Consider the following 18,211-nt stretch of genomic DNA (forward strand, 5'->3'; position numbering starts at 1 on the left):
CTTAAAACAATTTTTGCCTGACATGTTTTTTCATTGTGAATATATTGATGATTTTTCGAGAGAGAGAGACAACTGGATATCATCCAGCTGCTTGAATTAAACAGAATAAAGTTTACTATTCCACAGAATAATCCAAATACATTGTTGGCGAGGAAATCAGATTGTCAGGAGCTCTATGTTTAAAATTTAAAGGTAGAAATGTACAATATTGTTATTATTAATATCAATTAAAAGTAAATATGGACAACGAACAACCAATAATTATCTGGTTCCAGGACAGTTTGGTGCCACTTTACCATGTTGAACCACAAGATAGTGTAATGAGTCATTTCAGCATCTAGTCTTTATTATATATTATATATGTATATATAGTATAAATTATGCTGAACTGGTAAATTTGTCCAACACTTCAGTTACAGTGTGAAAATATTAAAACGTCCCACAACAGCCGAATGCACAAAAGTTATTTTCTCCACCTATTCTCTGCTTTCACTGCATGATTGATTGAGATTGTTAAAGTCTAAATTCTGAAAACAGCTCACTGTTGAAAATTACAGCTTTAGTTTTAAAAGATATCCTACTTATTAGACCTGCTATCCTTAACCCAGGTGTAATTAGCTGCACCACAGTTTGTAAGCAGATACAAATCAAATGGATTCCCTCACAGTAATAAAAACTGCTGCTGATTGCCTGTCAGGTGTGACAGAGGGAACGCGGCCGCCTGCTGCTGCACATTTCACCACAAATATTGTTCCAGCCCGAGATGGTCAATATGGCTTCAGTCACCTCTGTGACGGGACGGCTTAGCCGGCGCGCTCGCTAATGGCACAAATAAAAGCGGAGCGAGCAGCTACAAAGAGACTGTTTGTTTGAGGGTTGCAGGGAGCAGAGCGGCGTTCCCAGGGAACACCTTCTGCACTGTAGTAACGACCCCCGTCAATACGATGGGCCCTCGGCGCTGCGGCGGCGATGCACTCAGCCCCTCGTCATTATCAAGCACTTCAAAGAACAACATATTAAAAGGCGCGCTGTTGTGTTGTGGCCCCCGTTGCGCGCTGCAGCTGTGGAGCCCGCGGGCCTCTCAGCCGTCCTGCAGCACGGACGCCATTCTCCCATCTGAGAGCACACTCCTTGCCGCGGGGGATGGGGGGGGGGGGTTGTTCAACTGGTCCACCGCCAAAGCCGCGGACCCATGGTTTTGTTAACATGACAGCGGTGGTGCCGCATGGCCGGAAACAGAGCTAATGTGTAGGTTCGAGGTTTCACTCTCTCATTTGCCCGAGTTTTCTACTTTTTGTGCGCGTTTAGGCTTCATGCGGAGCGTCGCCACAATAACTTACCGTGTGTATCTGCCAGCGTACTCCCTAGAAATCAGCGAGTGACCCCAAGTGTTAATTTAACAGGCAGTGTATTATATAATTACAGAGGTACATTGTTCTCTCTCCATCGAGAAAAAGCCGCCCGAGACATTTCTTCTCCCCAGCGTGACTCTCTGTTAGCGTGTGACCTATAATATTAGAAAGTCTTTGATGTGCGGGGCGAGAGTGACACTGTGGAACTTTCGCTGCAGAAAAACGTGAAGCGGGTTTGTGTGCCTGAATACATCAGAGATGCCGGCGACAGCCACGGGTGACTTTTCATCAATAATTTTGACTTTATCCGACTGAGCGGAGGACTTATTTACTGTCTTACATAGGCAGATGGGAAGATGGCAAAGGAGGAAGCAGTCAAATTTCCTTCTGCCTCTGCTGTACACACCCCAGCCTAACCGTAACCAAACACTGACTACACCAAATGAAACGATATCCGCGTGACGTTTCCAATAGCCGCTGACCCTGGATGTGTGTTAAACACACAGCAGCCAGTTTGAGCCGTAATCCATCGCCGATGCTGCTGTCGGTGCTGAGGCAACACCTGCAGGGCAGTTCCTGCTTTTAATTGGATGCTGGCTTAAGAAATGCCCCGGAGTGCCGCATGAGTTATCAGGCATTTGATACTGTTTCACAAGGAAAGAATTTTGTTGTAAAAATAACTCCATTAATAATCTTTACTAAGCAATATTTATAACAAATCAAGTGGTTGAATGAACATTTAAGTCAAAAACATAAGATAAAGACTGGGGGAAACCCTTTTATTTTTCATTTTTAAATGCAGATATATTCTTTTCAGGCTTTGAACTCGGACAGAAACCTCAGTGGTGAAGAACAAGCTTTTTTTTCTCTCTGTTTGTTTCTTTAAGTAGCAGCCATATCAATGATCCCACAGCCACTAAACACAGCCACAGCAGAATCCCACTGGTCTTGTTGTTTTTCCCCCCACATGCAAAATTGGATTTGTACGGTGCGTTTTACTAAGTTACAGCGATCCGAGTGGCTCATTTTATAGACGCAGCTGTTCAACACAAGATAGGTGCGTTTTTCCACCAACTGCATTCAAACAGCTTCACGCGACATTTCATCAAAAATAGATATGAAATTGTATGTTTCTACAGTGTGAAGCCTGTAGAAAAGCAACATATGTAATGGTTGTCAGTTAAAACCTGACAAAATAGACTGAACAGGAAACAGTGAAGATGTCATTCCGTTGATGTCTGCATCTAGTTTGAATAAGTCCAAATACCACAACTCTGGCAGACATTTGAAAGAACTGAAGCCAAACTGGGTCACAACATGACATAACCTACATTTCACAAACTGCATCTTTAAACCAACCCAGCACTGAAGTTGGGGAATACTTTTAATTTCAAATAAATTGAAGAATATATTTTCAGTGGTTTTGAAGCGCTGGCAACAGCTCCTTCATGTTTTGAAGAACAGGCTGTTTTCAGGCTGATTCTTCAAGGAACTTCAGTATCAATAATCCTTTCATACACCCGGGCCCACGGTTTTCTTCTGCAAAATGAAGAGATTATTTGTCAATTAGCATTGACTAATAGAAACAATGTAACACTGATATTTTAATTGGATGAAACTCCTAATCGTATCGATCAGATTGCTATCTTGCAATATAACAAAGAAAACATTAACTTCAATTCATCAAAAACTGTAAAAGCTGATTGGTCTTATTCATCCAACATGTCATTGTTTTAATGTGACTAGGGTATGCATTATAACTCTGCAGATGCTTGTAGTCAACATATCAGTGAAAGAGCAGGGAAAGCTAGAGGAATAGCATCAGCCTTAAAACTACACCATTTGGGTATAATTTGTGAAAGCATGCATGCTCAACGCTGCTTCTTTTGTTCTGAGAATTGACAAGTATTCTAGTTTTATTGAGATATTTCAGGTTACATCAGACTTTGTGGGAAATGTGCATTTGCGGGGGGTGTTCGTATTTTCTTGCATTGAAGCAGTTGTTTGTATTTGTGTGCTATCATTTAACTGGCCGAGCCCCACTGAGAGAAAACCGGACTGTATATGGCAGAGTTTACCAGCACTAATACAAACACATTCCTATTAAGGGCAAATCTGACATGGAGGCACGCACACACACACACACACACACACACACACACACACACTGACAGAAATGTATTGGATCCTCTCACTGATATCTGAACTGAAACCCTGGCTGACTTTATGTACAAATATCTTGCGGCGATACGACAACTCCTGCAAAATTGATGTAATTGGTGTTTGTTTGCCAAAAACACGTGCACTTGCTGTAATTGCTGTAAGATTGGTGCAATCCAGCTGGAGAAGACGCTGGAAGAAATCACAGCGCTGCAGTGTGTAATCGTGGAAGGAGTGTTTTGGTGAAAGGCACGTCTCTGGCGAACAAATACTCCGGGGGCCGTCTCAGTGTTACAGCGAGCGAGCACGGAGCGGCTGTTGGGACGGTGACAATTTGACGAGAGAACATTCCGACTCTGTTGCAATTTTCCTAATCGCGCGAAAATGTGCAAGCGATCCTCCTCGTCGTGTTTGTCAGCTGCTTCAGGGATTAATTAGCATAGAAGTATCAGGAAAGGAATCCACTGCGGTGGAAGACTGTCCCTCATTTCACACACTGTTAGAGGGCAGGCATCGCAGAGAAGAAAGAAAAAAAAAAAGACAGCTCATGGTTTGGAAAACTCTAAACTAAAAAAAGACAGTGTCACTCAGACCGGGTGCAAACAGAAGGCTGCAGGAGAGGAAGGAAATAAAGCAATCACCGGAAAAAGCCAGCTTTGAGAAGCGCAGGTGCTAAGTTTAAGGTGTGAATTTTATGGAAATCCAAGGTGAGGAAGAGTATCAGAAAGGAAAACTCACTCATTACACCATACTCACGTGTCCCGGGTCTATTTTTAAGCATTTTAATTTTGGCATTACAAGCTGTCCATTTTTTTCATCTTAGGTGCACAATCTGAATTGAAACCAACAGTAACGAAGTAATGAAAAGATATGGTAACATTTACAAAGATTACGAAAATATAGATGCTTTCTTTATACACATGTGCGTATCAAGTACTAGGATTACCGCCTTTACCTTCTCATTGTCCTTATTTTATTAATAGTGTACATGTAGAAAAAAAACAGATATCGAGGTTATTACTACTTAAAGTCCTATAAGAAAAATGGATACTCATCACCAGTTAGATAATCTGAGTTTCTCGGTAGTTAAGCTTGCGTTGATGATAAATTAATGTAACTAATATGAGCCACATTGAATGAAGTCAATGTCAACGTAAATTCTGCACCATTATTGACTTTTGGTGTCATAAGATGTTGTGCATTACGGCCTCTTGTTGCCGAGGTCATATATTTGATTTGGCACACGTCTTTTGCCGGATGCCTTCAACAGTTGGAGTTTCAGAAAAGTTCCACTTTCACACGGCGACGTTGTGTTTTTCCCCATTTACACACAGTCAAAGTGCTTTCAAAAAGTTGTGTTTTCCCCTGTTTACATGGAGCCAGAGCATGGTTGAAAAATTTCAACATTGGGAGCCATATTCAAAAAGTTGCAGTTTCAGTGGCTCTGAACGCCGTTGCCGTGCAAACAGACGCCCAAAACGCATCCAATAATTTCCATGTTCACTTGAAAATGTTGCCCATTTTGATCTTCCTGGTAAAAGATTGAATCTTTAGGCTTGTTTTCCCAACCTCTATCAATGGTTTACATAAATATGGCAAATGGCAGAATAGCTCCAACAGGCTGGTGATCCAGATCCGTTCTGTTTGGATTTTATGTAGCGATTCCCATCAATCTTCCTTCGCTTTATCCGACTCAGGGTCAAGTGTTGTTGATGCTGATGCCAGCTGACTGTGGGTGAAGGATTGTACATCCTGGACAGGCTGTCAGTCCATCACAGTGCAAATGCACAGACACAGTACTCGCATCTACAGGCAATTTGGTGTCACCAGTTAACCTTAAATGAGTGCATTATGGAAGGAAACCACAGCAAACCAGCCTTTTAGCTGTCCATGATTATTGCCTGTTGGGTTTTGACCATAGTCTCCATAGACATCTTGTTTGTTGGAGACATCTGCTCCCTTTTCACAGGGGATCATAACAACATGTTATTACAACTTGCACTGTACATTTTATTAGATTTTTTTTTTTTAAAGAAGTAATCCAACCAAACAAACAGAACAGATTTTATCTTGGGATGTAAATTAAAGAAAGCAGTTCCTCTCTGTACCAATGAAGAGTATCCTGTTTCAGGCACAGGAAGAAAAGAACATTGTGAACATTGTAAGGACACCTTTAAAGAAAAGTCATTGTCAATGGATATAGCTATATAAAATGTCAAAATCTTGAGAAGATTTCAGACCAATATTGTTTAAAAAAATATTTCTGCATAGCCGTCTTTCTTCAGACTTCTAATTTCACAGACACCATGTTCAATCAGCCTCCCAAATCAAAAGTTATTTTGGATTTTGCAGGTAATTGTACCTTCCCTCCTTCCCGTGGAGATGTGGAGCTGCTCAGTAATTCACCGCGGGATTCATTAGAGGCAAAATGACTGCTGGACAACTTTGAATCCTGCTGCTTTGCTCGCATTTGCCCAACTCAGAGCTCCCACCAGAGGGCTGTGAGGCATTTTCTGTATTGTACATTATCTCATTAATCTGTCGTTAAGTATATTTCAGGGAATTCTTTTGTAACACAGTGTTGTAATTTTCATGTCGGTTAGACCCGTTTTTCCTTGAGTGCGTCTTCTGTTTTATATTTCATCTCCCAGAATGCCATTTGATTCCCCCCTGAGACATATCAGAGTCATAAAGGCGCTCAGTTGTACCTATAATTGAAAATCGCAAGGAGCCAAATGTCCTTACGTCGAATATTTAACATCATGTCCTCTTCTAAAATGAGTTTACTGCTGCATTGCATTATGGTCTATTGAGGCTTGTTTCATGTCATTGATTTATGGTCGTGGCTCCGAAACATGGCTGTTACATATCCTGACAAAGTAATCAAACATCGCCATCGAGTACAGACGCATTATAAATCTGCATTGTAAGCACTGATCAAACCCTCTGTGTGTGCCCCATGACCTGCACAAGCTTAACTGTTTAGTGCTGATCGCTCTCTAAAAAGTAACTTTGACCATTTCTATGAACAACTAAGTGGTGTTAATGTTTCCGGCCACTTAATGGTGTTAATGGATGGCAGTCGGTGAAGGGGAGTGTGCCCGGTGTACACATGTGCTAAGTGCACTCAATGATGGTGCGCCGACACGAGCTCCACGGTGGAGCTTTGTCGTGCTTACAAGACAATTTCACAAATCTTCCCCTTGTTGGTGCTTTTAACGCAGCAAAATCAATGCACACTTCTATTGCGCCGATTTCTCTAAGAAAGACAAGGGTGGATACAGTTTAGGCAGGTCACCAGCGTGTGTGTGTGTGTGTGTGTGTGTGTGTGTGTGTGTGTGTGTGTGTGTGTGTGTGTGTGTGTGTGTGTGTGTGTGTGTGTGTGTGTGTGTGTGTGTGTGTGTGTGTGTGTGTGTGTGTGTGTGTGTGTGTGTGTGTGTGTGTGTGGCTGGCTTGCTGGCTCTGAGGTATCAGCAGGTGGGAACCCTGGACAGTTCACCAGTCCATCACAGAGCTGACAGGGCTGCAATAACGAATCGATAATATCAATTAAATTCGATTATTAAGTGTTGGCAACAGATTTCATTATCGATTCGTTGTGTCGCACGACTTGTGCGTCACCCGGCTCGTGTTCGCTCTCTCGGTAACATCAAAGTTGCAGCACAGCACTTGAGCTAAACGGCTAGGCGCCGGAGCGCGCTCTGATGGGGGGGAGACGTCATCTGAGCGTGCTCCAGCGGCTCGTGTAAGTAATTTCATTACATACACTGTGACCACAACAAAGAAAAACTTTGAAGTATATACTTAAAGGTTATTATAGCAATATTTTACGAGTCTGGTCCACTGAGGATGAAATTGGACTGTATGTGGTCCCTGAAGTAAATTATATTATATACATGGGTATATATGTAGCTTTATTGTATACATATTTGTATTGGTTCAGTTATGTGCTTTTAAATAATCATAACATATTTAATGTTTGGTTTGTTCAATATCAACTGGTCCTACAATTTGATTTTTTTTTGTGGTTTTTTACTGATTCATCGATTAATCGAAACCGAACTAAATGCTGGTTCCAAAAAGAAAGCGAATGTGCAAATTCCACACAGAAAGACCAATTAAAGTTCAAACCATGAATCTTCTTGCTGTGAGTCGACAGTGCAAGCCGCTACAACACTGCACTCTCCACGTTGACTGTATAAATTGTGTGAAAACAGAATAATGACCTCTGAACTGATTCAGAGTGCCATGGTCAGAGTGTTTTAAAAAAAACGTGTAATCCTTTACAGGATCGACACAAGTCCAGCTGTCTCGACATCGGGCTCTAACTCAATCTCACAGAAACAGTGAGGAAGACTGAAGAAAAACATGCACCTCGGCTTAAAGCTAGGCTTTAACTGTATGAGAACTCCGGACAAAATGTAATCACTCTTTGCTCCCCCCTGTTGAGCGCAAGTCAAACATCGCACGGAAAGAAATCTCAATTTGCCTAACTTAAGAGGGAATTACTCCAATTCCACAATCATACAGTGCATGACTATGAGATAAAAGTGGGGATAGACTTGCAGTTAATGGGTAAAGCCCACAAATGCAGGCACAGAACCAGTTTTGGGATTGCACAGTGGTGTAGTGGATAGTACTCTTAACATCGTGGCAAGAATGTCCTAAATTCAAGGGTGGACTTGGGCGTAAGAGTTTGCATGTTGTCCTGGTTACATACATGGGATTTTTTTCTCTGAATATTTTGGTTTCTTCTCAGAATTCAAAAGCATTGTGTTGGAGGTAATACATGTGAAAGTGATGGACCCTGTGGTAGGCTGGTTAGATTCAATCGATCCATGACAGTTCAATCTGGCTCCTGCCACACAGAGTTGGTTAAAATGGTAGGCATGTCATTATTTTTGCTTTGCAAAACTAAATTCTAGCACTAAACATATTAAAACATGCTTGTGCTTCTTCTGGACAGAAAAGCCAAAGTTAGCTGCTCAACCTTGTAGGAACTTCCACTTTGACCAGGTCTCGGAAAAAAGCCCACGCCAGACGTCCAAATTACACATTGGTGATGATTTGCAAAAATTCAGGATAAAATCATATCAACTCTGAGTCTGGTGGTACAGAACATACAGACTATTAAAAGAAATCACAGATGATACACCGTTTTCTGACCAGGAGGAGCGAGCAAATGACAATACCTTCTGCTTGGGTCAAGATTTAAAATCATTTGTGCAACTGATAGCATTTGCCTTGCCCCACATCTGATATTTCCAGTACTTCTTCAAGCATTTTTTTATTATTATTATTACTACAGTAATTAATGCTAATGATGAGACTACATTCCAATGAGATTAATAATAAAAATTATGATTCATGATGATTCATGATTTTAAAATATCTTCAATAAATTAAATGACCAAAAACCCAAGTCAGAAATGGGTCCATAATTTGTCAGCAAAAAGACAAAATACCACATCTTCTTTTTCTTTTTTTCGCCTGAGCTCACCAGCTCTGGGGTCTAAATTAAACAGGATTACAAATGTGCTGAGGTCCAGAATTGAAATACCACTGGAGAAGAGTCTGCGGTTGTTGGAGCAGCTGCCACTATTTACTCTGCTCCTCTGTGTTTCATTGATGGAAAATAGATAAGGCGCTAATGGATGCATGCCACCAGTCCTGTGTTAAGACACGAGCTTTGCTACCGGGGCCCCTTTGTCCACAGCTCCTTTTGTATTGATTTTCTGGCATATGCTAGGTTTTTTTTTTCTGAATGGGACAATTTGTAAGATCCATAATGGCGAGACGGCTCAGCAGCTGAGCGCACAGGGACCCAAACGCTTTCTTCTCCTCTGTGTGGGGAAAAAAAAGAAAAGAAAAAAGAAAGAAAATTCGAGCTGAGCGAAATAATTTTGCTGTGCCACTTTCTCAAATGGATGGTCTTTTTTTTTAACTAACTTCCCCTGACGATTGGCTTTTTAGGATAGCAGGCATTTAGCTGGCTACACAAGGAGAAACACTGTTTAAACATATAACAGTAGCTCTCTCTCCAAAGCAGCCTTCCTCGGAGCTGATATACAGTCTCGTCATTGCAAAGCAGAAGAAAATTGTCCCTCTCACTTAGTCACAAGAGGATATCAGACTGTGCGGAGCGTCTTGGAATATTTATGCATGCATGCAAGTGTGAGTTAGCCTGGGATTTCAGTGCTTTCAGCGAACATTAAACCAGTCCAAACCCCCCACTTAGCTCCCAAAAGGGTTCACATTTGCCACTCTCTGGCTGTGTTCGAGGACAATTATGTGGCAGGTGTGGAAAACATGTAATGCCCTGCATCCGGTAAATACACACACAGTAATTTGATGCTCTTCCATTAAGCGTTAGAGACACATTCCGGTGTAAACAACTCACCAGAGAGGAGCCTCGGTCTCAGTCTGAGCCTCTAGCTTCTGTCACTATTGTCACGAGAAATCTACAAAGAGCAAACCGCAGTCTTTTCCTTTTATTGCAGGAACAAATTCACTTAAAGTCGAAATACAATTGGGAAATTAAGTAATGCTTAACTGGCTTTGCTGGCCTGCATTAATTGCAGTGGAACTGATTCTCAGGTGAAATCTGTGTCTGTTTTAATAGTGTTAAATGCCTGTGATTGGAGGAAAACTACTTTTAGTGTTTCTTTTTGCTTATGGAGGAAAACTGTGGGAAGAAAATGAGCAGTTGCTGTTTTTCTGATCAGCTTTTCTTGGCTTTGTTGCACCATTGGCTCCACTGCACTGCTTATGCAATATTCGCAGACCAAACATTGGATTAGGTAAAGTCCATTACTGAGACTATCATAGTTGGGGTTGGGCTTCTGCTCTCAACACTAAGTCAATACAAATTGTTTCATGGCCTTGTCTTTGTGGAAAAGGGTTTGTAGCCTTAATGGTCACCTTGTCTTGCAAGTTAAAATAGAATGGAAAGGTGTCAGTAGCAGTGATTTCTCAAATAAAGCATGTAATAGTCTCTAATTTGAGTCAATGGTCAAATCGCCTTTGTGTCCACAGTGATTGAAGTAACTGAGAAGAAATATAATGAGACATTTTCAAAGCCTGCTTACTTACCACCGTTTATTTATTTTGATTAACACACATGCAGGCACTCGCACAGATGAAAAATAAAACAAACACAACAATTTGGCTTACACATCTTCATAACGTTACATTCCGGTGGGAGAAACAGACACTCGTAAAACACATACAACTGCATCGGTTTACCTCCATAATCTCCTGCGAAAACTATAACAGTGAAATAGTGCAGTGATACACATTCAAGTGTAATTCTGTGCCAAGATATTTTGTATTGAACTTGATATCCAGTTGCTGGATGCTTTTTGAAGAGCCTTTTTCTTGCTTTGAATATAACAATCTTGACGAGTTTAGTATTTTCCTGTGATGAAGGCATTTTTATTCCCTGTAATGCTTAAAGTAGGTCACACACTGTAGTAGAAGGGAGAAAAAAATAAAGCTTATTAATTTCCTGTGTAATAACGTGCTGAAATTAGTGCATTCTCCTGCAGGACCACAAACTGTGATTAAGACTACCTGTTCTTATTTTACTCTTTGGACATGGGTAACATAAAAGGTAACAACTAAACCTGTGACATTAGGGAGAAAATCAATGACTCAGACTCTGTTACATAAATGTAAAGTTAATTGTTGAAAAGGAGTCCAAAAGGTTTGGAGAATAATGATTTCAGATGTTGTTTTGCAGTCTAATGAAAATAATGGTGAGCAGTCACATTAAAGTGTGTTTTGATACGTTATCTTCGCTGACTTGGACAAAAGTGGATGGTGGAAGTATTCAGTTGTGGAAACCGTGAATTGGAAAGTCGGGAGTTACAACACATGATGTTGACTCAGGGATTGAACCTTTGTTTGACTTGGATTGGCCTGAAGCCTCACTGGGAGTTGTTCACAATCCCAAAGCACAACAAAAAGTGCTGCGACGCAAAGTAGAAGATATAATGTAAACTCTAAAGGTTGGCCTTCGGCTTGACATTTCAAGTCACACGAGGTAAAAAAAAAAACCCAAACTGATTTGTTTTATCTTCTGCAATGACAAGCATTGTGAAACTGCTAAGCTGCAACCAGGTGTCCAACAAACCAAAAAACAGCTCTTTAAAGAACAGTACAGGAGATATTTTCAAAAGAAGACAATGAAACTAACATACTAACTACATTTTCATCTTGAGATCTGAATTTAATCACAATGTCATTGTTGGAGTATTTTCACTTTATTCTTCCATGTCGTCTGATATTTTAGGTTCACTGTTAGAGATAATAACTTTGCTGTCCATTTTCCACCATTTTGCTTCGGTGCTACTCAGAGACAATTCACGTGTTGATATGTAAACAAGGACCCAGTGCATCCTGGGAAACTGGAGTCCGTCTTAGAAAGGATGGGTCGAGGACAAGGAGTCCACTGTGATTGGCCGAAGTGGTCAAGGTTCACAGGAGACGGGTCAGAGGAAGGACCGGGATAGAGGAAATCCGCCTCCTGTATTCAAAACTCTGTTGGGAAAAGTTGGGAAGAGCACACCGGTGTCCTGTCCAAGCTGTGATGTGATGAGAATGTCTTTGTTAAATAAATAATTGTGTTGATGCTTAACTATCTCAGTTTTGTTGTTCTTTAGCCAGCCACAGTTTTGGAACATCCAGGATACTGAGAGAAAATATCTAACATTACAGATTCAAACAAATCCTTACAAACTTTGCTCCATGTTGACATGAAATTGGTTTGAGATGATAAGAGCTTTAGTGACACCATCAGATATCATCAAAACAATGCAGATTGTGGCTATAAAGGAGAGAACATGGTCAGCAACAACAACTCAGTTTGTACAAAGGAGCCCAAAGTGTGCCAAGAAAAACTCCCCCACACCATCACACCACCAGGATGGGTCCATGCTGTCCTGTTGTTTCCACCAAAGTCTAAGCCGCCCATCTGAATGTAGCAGCAGACAGACTTCTTCTATTGTCGAATTTTGGGCAATTTAGCTCATTTTCTAATCATCATCGCTCATGTTATTCAGTGATTGATGGAACTTTCTCTCCTGAACTCCACGAAGAAACTTCACCCCAAAATGTGGGAAACCATCTTGAAACTCCGCAGATGTCTGTGAAAATCCCAGCAAAGGCAGCCGTTTTTGAAAGAATCCCACCAATAAACATGTTCAAAGCCACTCACATCACATTTCTGTTTGAACTTCCGGCGTTTGAACACAATGAGCGGCTGCCGTGCGATAGAAGAGAAGTTGTCCTGGCCCACCGAATGCTGTGTAGAATGAGAACAAGAGGCCTTTGATCTCCAGCTGGCTGCCTCGGCGAGCCCACCTGACCACCGAGGCCGTCTCTCGCCGCCGATTAACGGCTCCCTCTAAATGTCCGTCACACTGGCATTGTCCATGCACAGTGCGGTGCCAGACTCCTGTCAGAAGAGTGTTGACAAAAATGCCTCTCCCCCCCCCCCCCCACCCCTTTCCACTGCAATGTCACCTTGGCCTGTCACACTGACTTGCATCTGTTTGGAGCCCGAGTGGAGATTGCTAATCCGGCGGACTGATTTGGTGACAGGCGAAAGTGCTAATCCTCCCGCGTTATTCAGTGCCGGTGAGGACTGCCTAATCCCTTGCCGAGGGTCTGATGTAAGGAGAGATGACGCCAACTAAACGGCTGTCGAGGAAAACGATCCGGGGTTAGGTCCAGGAGCAAGATCACGATTCCAGTACACACTGATATCAACACGGCCAATATTTACTGCTGCTCTGTGTATTTTGTGTGAAACGTCTTTTTTTGATTTGGAGCCTTATGTATTATGCGCTGATAGACAGCGTAGGAAAAAATACACAGCGTTCCTCAGGCAAATAGAAGATCCCTTTCTGCATGCAGGTTCAATAACATATATTTGGTTCAGTTTTTCAAAGCAACATTTACATATGTGAGACTTTTTTGAACTGGGAAAAACCGATTCAGGGTTCAGATACAACATCAAGGGTGAGTAACGTTCACAAATCATGAATGTGTAATCGGCACAATTTGGATGAAGATTTGAACTCAGCTTGAGATGTCGAAACCCATTTTTCATTCTATATTTACAGAATATTTTGTTTGTTTGTTTTTTTGTTTTTCTTTTTTCACTTAACCTTGCTGAAGAAAGCCTTGAGAGCAAGTGGCTTATTTCTCTCCCTCGCCGTCTAAATACAAACTGAAATGAGACCGGTGAGAACATGTTGCGGGCTTGGCACAAAAACGTCTGCCCGAGTTCAAACATCTGTCTGATAAACTGGCTGCTCCGGAGATACAGCAAGCATTCAGGGCTTTCATCAGATTTTTTTTGTTATTAATAATTGCCAACAGGCGAAATTACTTCCTAGATGTGCGGAGCTGAATACAGAGAAAATATCGGGTCTCATGCTGGCACAGTTTGTAAGTGGAGGAGGCTTTCCTGAGGATGAGTGGAGGAAAAACTTCTGAGACACAGAAAACGAAAATGAGAGCATATTATAATCACAAATCCTTTGGCAGCTAATTGGAAACGAGAGGTTGTTTTTTTTGTAAAGCTACTTTTAATTACGCTCTTGCCAGGAATATCTTTGGTTTGTGGTGCTCAATATTACATACAGATAATATTTCCTATCTATAGAACTCATTTATTTTCAACGGGAAATAATAGAAATCGGGTTTGCTCAGATGTGATATGCTCCGAGGTAAGGTGTCCTCTTTTGAATCTACAAATCAGCGAGGGACTTCTTTACAAAATCCTGAAGGTAATCATACAGTTATTATCACTCTGATGCCAGTGTTATTGGCGAGGAGCCTCTCATTCACACCGCTGACTCATGTGGTCCGACTGAATGAAAAGGTTGCATCTGGCGGTGAATGAGGAGCAGAGATCTTCAGGCAAAACAAAAAAAAACCTTTGAAAAGCATTGTTGTGCATCCAGGTAGGAATGAACAGCATTGAGGACATCATGAACATTAAGAGAAATTCATTAATTTTGCTTTTTTTTTTTTTTTATCCCCCAAAAAAATAATACTACCTAAGATTAGCTCCTGTTTCATTTGAAATTAACACCATGTATTATTTGTTCCTTTAGTTGGAATAAATAAACAAAAATGTCATTTGTTTTTAAAGTTGATTTGGACACCAGATAGTAATTTTTATTTAGTTAATTATTTTCAATAATTTGCATACCTGGCCTATTGGTGGGGGGATTGGTTAAAAAACAAGCCAAATTGGTTCAGAAAAACCAAATAGATTGCCAAAATGGTTAAAAATGGAGCAAAGACAGGTTAAACGGTTAAAATGGCTAAAATGACAAAACAAGCTGAATGAGGTATAGTAGGCTAAAAACTGCTAGATACTGGCCACAAACGCTAAAACTGTTAAATTTATCTGAAGTTGTAGCCACGAAACAACTGAAATGTCAAGAATGTACGTTTAGTAGAACTATATGAATAACTATAAGTTGTGTTGTCTCTGCGTAATGTTTTTCCAACCTTCATACTCTTCATATTTTCTCATCAAAGTTTAGAACACAAGGCCTGAATTGAATACGGTTGAAAAGCATGAGCTTTATGTCATTATTCCGTTGTCAGTGAGTTGAGTGGAAAGGTCGCTGGATCGGGCTGCTCTTACATCACACGGTCAGCTCATGGTAAAACAGTAAAGACAAGATGTTGTTAGTTGTTTATGTCTCACTTCGTAAAGCAAATAGAAATGCCTTATTGATGAGGTTCCCTGTTGTTTTTGAATGAGAGGCACCTTTCATTGTTTTCATTTCCTCTGAATTCCTGAGAAGCATCTGTTGAATCTTAAAATCAAGGACGGACCTAAATCAATACTGCGGATCGATACGGGCACCATATAATTGCAACAGGACCCGAGTAGGACAGTACAAATGCCTCCCTCGAGTTCTGTGGCAAACATAAATATGTTGACAAGAAGAGAGTCTCTCCTCTTTAAAAAAAAAAAATGTAGATATAAAGGCAAAGATGTAAGGTTTGACCTTTTTAATTAATGACACCTCTTTTTCGTGGTACCATCTGAGATTTCAGGCTTTCGCCCAATGCATTATACTGCTGCATGCCATGTTTTGCTGTTTTTCGTATGGTTGTTAGTATTTCACCCAAACTTGACAAAAGATAATCCTAATCCAGACCCCTGCCACAGCCGGGCCTCATATAGCCCCCCTGCACACTGCTGAAAGTCACAATTCAACTATAAAACAGTTTTTAAACATGTTAACGCAAGAACTTGTGTCCAGGAGATAGGATTATCAGAGCGTGGGCAGGAGCAAACTCGTGTAATACGCCAAGACAAATCTCATTTTGGCCAGTAAAGGAAGGGCCCTATGAATCAGTGGTGGTATACATATACCATGAAAAATGAATGAGTTCTCCCTCCCGAGACTAAAATTAGACAGAAACCTAATATGGTGAGTGTCCTTCAAGTAACACTCGGATTTATATGCCACAACAAGAAAGTGAGTGGGAGAGGGTGAGAGAAATCTCCGCTTCCACCAAACACTTAGGTGGGGGAACATAACGCTGGTCGACACACCGTGGAAAATCCGATTATTCCTTTTTGTGGGAAACCTAAGCAGCCATTGAAATGATGCAACGGCATCTTTTCAAGCAATCATTTCGCACAGTGTGATTACTGTGTGACTTTCCTCCTGTGACAACAGCACCCAGGTGGAATACAAAGTGGTAGAAAGACTAAATGCACAATGTGGTGTGCATATTGATTAACATTTTACACGCATTTTTAGATATTTTTCTAAACAGATTCTGCGTGTTTGTTTGAAAAATACATGATTTTAAGAAAGCGGCTAATGGAATAACTACTTAACCGGTTCATCAATTAATGGCAGTTGACATTAATGAACCTTTTAGGGGATTCAGCTTGCAGAACATAGCACAAACTATTTCCAAAGGAGTCGCATGTTAAACAGAAAACATAATCACTTATTTATAAAATATGGCTTTTCTGGGAATTGTTCATTGTCATTAAAAAGTAAAAATGTATGCAAAGCAAATTTAATTGCAGATTCATTACTTAACACAGTCTACATGTTGGAAAAGTACAATTACTGAAGTTAGAGCTTTTTCTAAACAATTCTTTGGGTAGTTAAATGGCAAATAATGAGTAATTAAATGGCTACGAACACGGGTGTCATGGATGTTATGTCGTATAGCAAGCTAAGAAACCTCTGTTAACAACAAGTTAACAAACTTCTGTTCCGAGTCAAGTTTCCGGCAGACCTTTGGAATGTCTATGTTGCAGCGCTGGTTGAAGAAACAACATAGTTTCATAACATGAAATGAAAACCTTGAGAGACGTAAAGAATGAAGCTGGAAAAACAAAGGTGTATAGAGTCTGTACGTTTCCCTGAATGGTTGACCATTTCATGTATAAAGCATTCAAAAGGAAGACCTTCAAAGATTATCTTTAGCCAGTTATCTTTGGAGGCTTGTCATTAATCCACGGTGGATTTTCAACTTGGATGTCCAATAAGCAGAAGAAGAAACTTGGTTCACACACTAAAATAAAACCAGATCTTCTCATATCTGTATGAAGCCCATCCAACATGTTTGGCGCAGGATCAATGAGTGCAGGTCCCCACAAGGATTTCATTTTTTTTTTTTTTTTATCCCTAAATAAAAAAAAAAAGACCAGAAGCCATCATGTAGGCAACATTACAGTGGAATATTTTGCTCACAGCTGTTAAAGATGACACTAAACATTTTGGTGATCATATTCAGCAGAAAGTGGGAGAAAGACACATGGAAAATGTAGGACATAGAGTAGTTAAGTCTTTCTGTGTGCAAGCCAAAAAAAAAAAGAAGAAACCCTACCTTCTCACTGTTTTCTGCTTTGCTTGACTGCAGCTTTTATCTTACACTGCTGACATTTACCCCACACTTTAATTCAGAAAGGCACACAGAAATGTCAGTAGGTCTGATCATGGAAGATTGTGGTCACCACTTTTACATTAAAGCCATTTATTCAAACATGAGCCCGGCATCCAAAGTGTGTGTTAGAATAAGTATGATATAAAGGGTCATATCTAATAAACTTTAATCCAATAAATTTTACTGAAACAGCTCAAATTATGAACAACCTGAAGCCTTTTTAGATAATTCTGTGGCATTTCTTTCGGCTTTTGAACTACATGCTGACAGAAGCTTTACTGTTTTAAATGTTGTAGTGTTTGAATAATCAACCAATGAATAATCTGAAGAAGTACAAGCGTTAAATTGATCAATTGTCTCACTACTAGCTATAGTGGGAGACGAAAGGAGACATGTTGCTTTGGACTTTAATGACCGGGTGAATTTGTCAGCATTGAAACTGAGATATACAAATACATTTGTGTTGTTTGGGTGTTGTTATTTTTCTTTACATTTCCTCTGTCATGTCTGGACTGGCAAATCATCAGAGATGTACATAAAGTGAACAAGTCCAAAGATTGATCTTGAGCAGAACCAGCACGATATCATCAAAAATATATTATTGCATTTGATCATTTCTTCTGTCCACAGTCAAAACTTTGAAATTTGACCTGGAAAAACTAAATCATTACCTATAAAAGTGTAACACTTTTTCCCTCAGGAACAACTCATAAATATCTTTCCTACCTGTAATGTGCCCATAATATTCTACT

General features: G+C 40.4%; 1 protein-coding gene across 2 annotated transcripts in view; it reads left to right on the plus strand.

The window, feature by feature from the left end:
- The window catches only part of lingo2b (leucine rich repeat and Ig domain containing 2b), a 47,147-nt gene that overhangs the window by 14,405 nt on the left and 14,531 nt on the right, over positions 1 to 18,211 (plus strand). The gene's annotated exons all lie outside the window — the stretch shown is intronic.

The sequence above is a fragment of the Blennius ocellaris genome, assembly GCF_963422515.1.
Source record: "Blennius ocellaris genome assembly, chromosome: 17".
NCBI classification, from domain to species: domain Eukaryota; kingdom Metazoa; phylum Chordata; class Actinopteri; order Blenniiformes; family Blenniidae; genus Blennius; species Blennius ocellaris.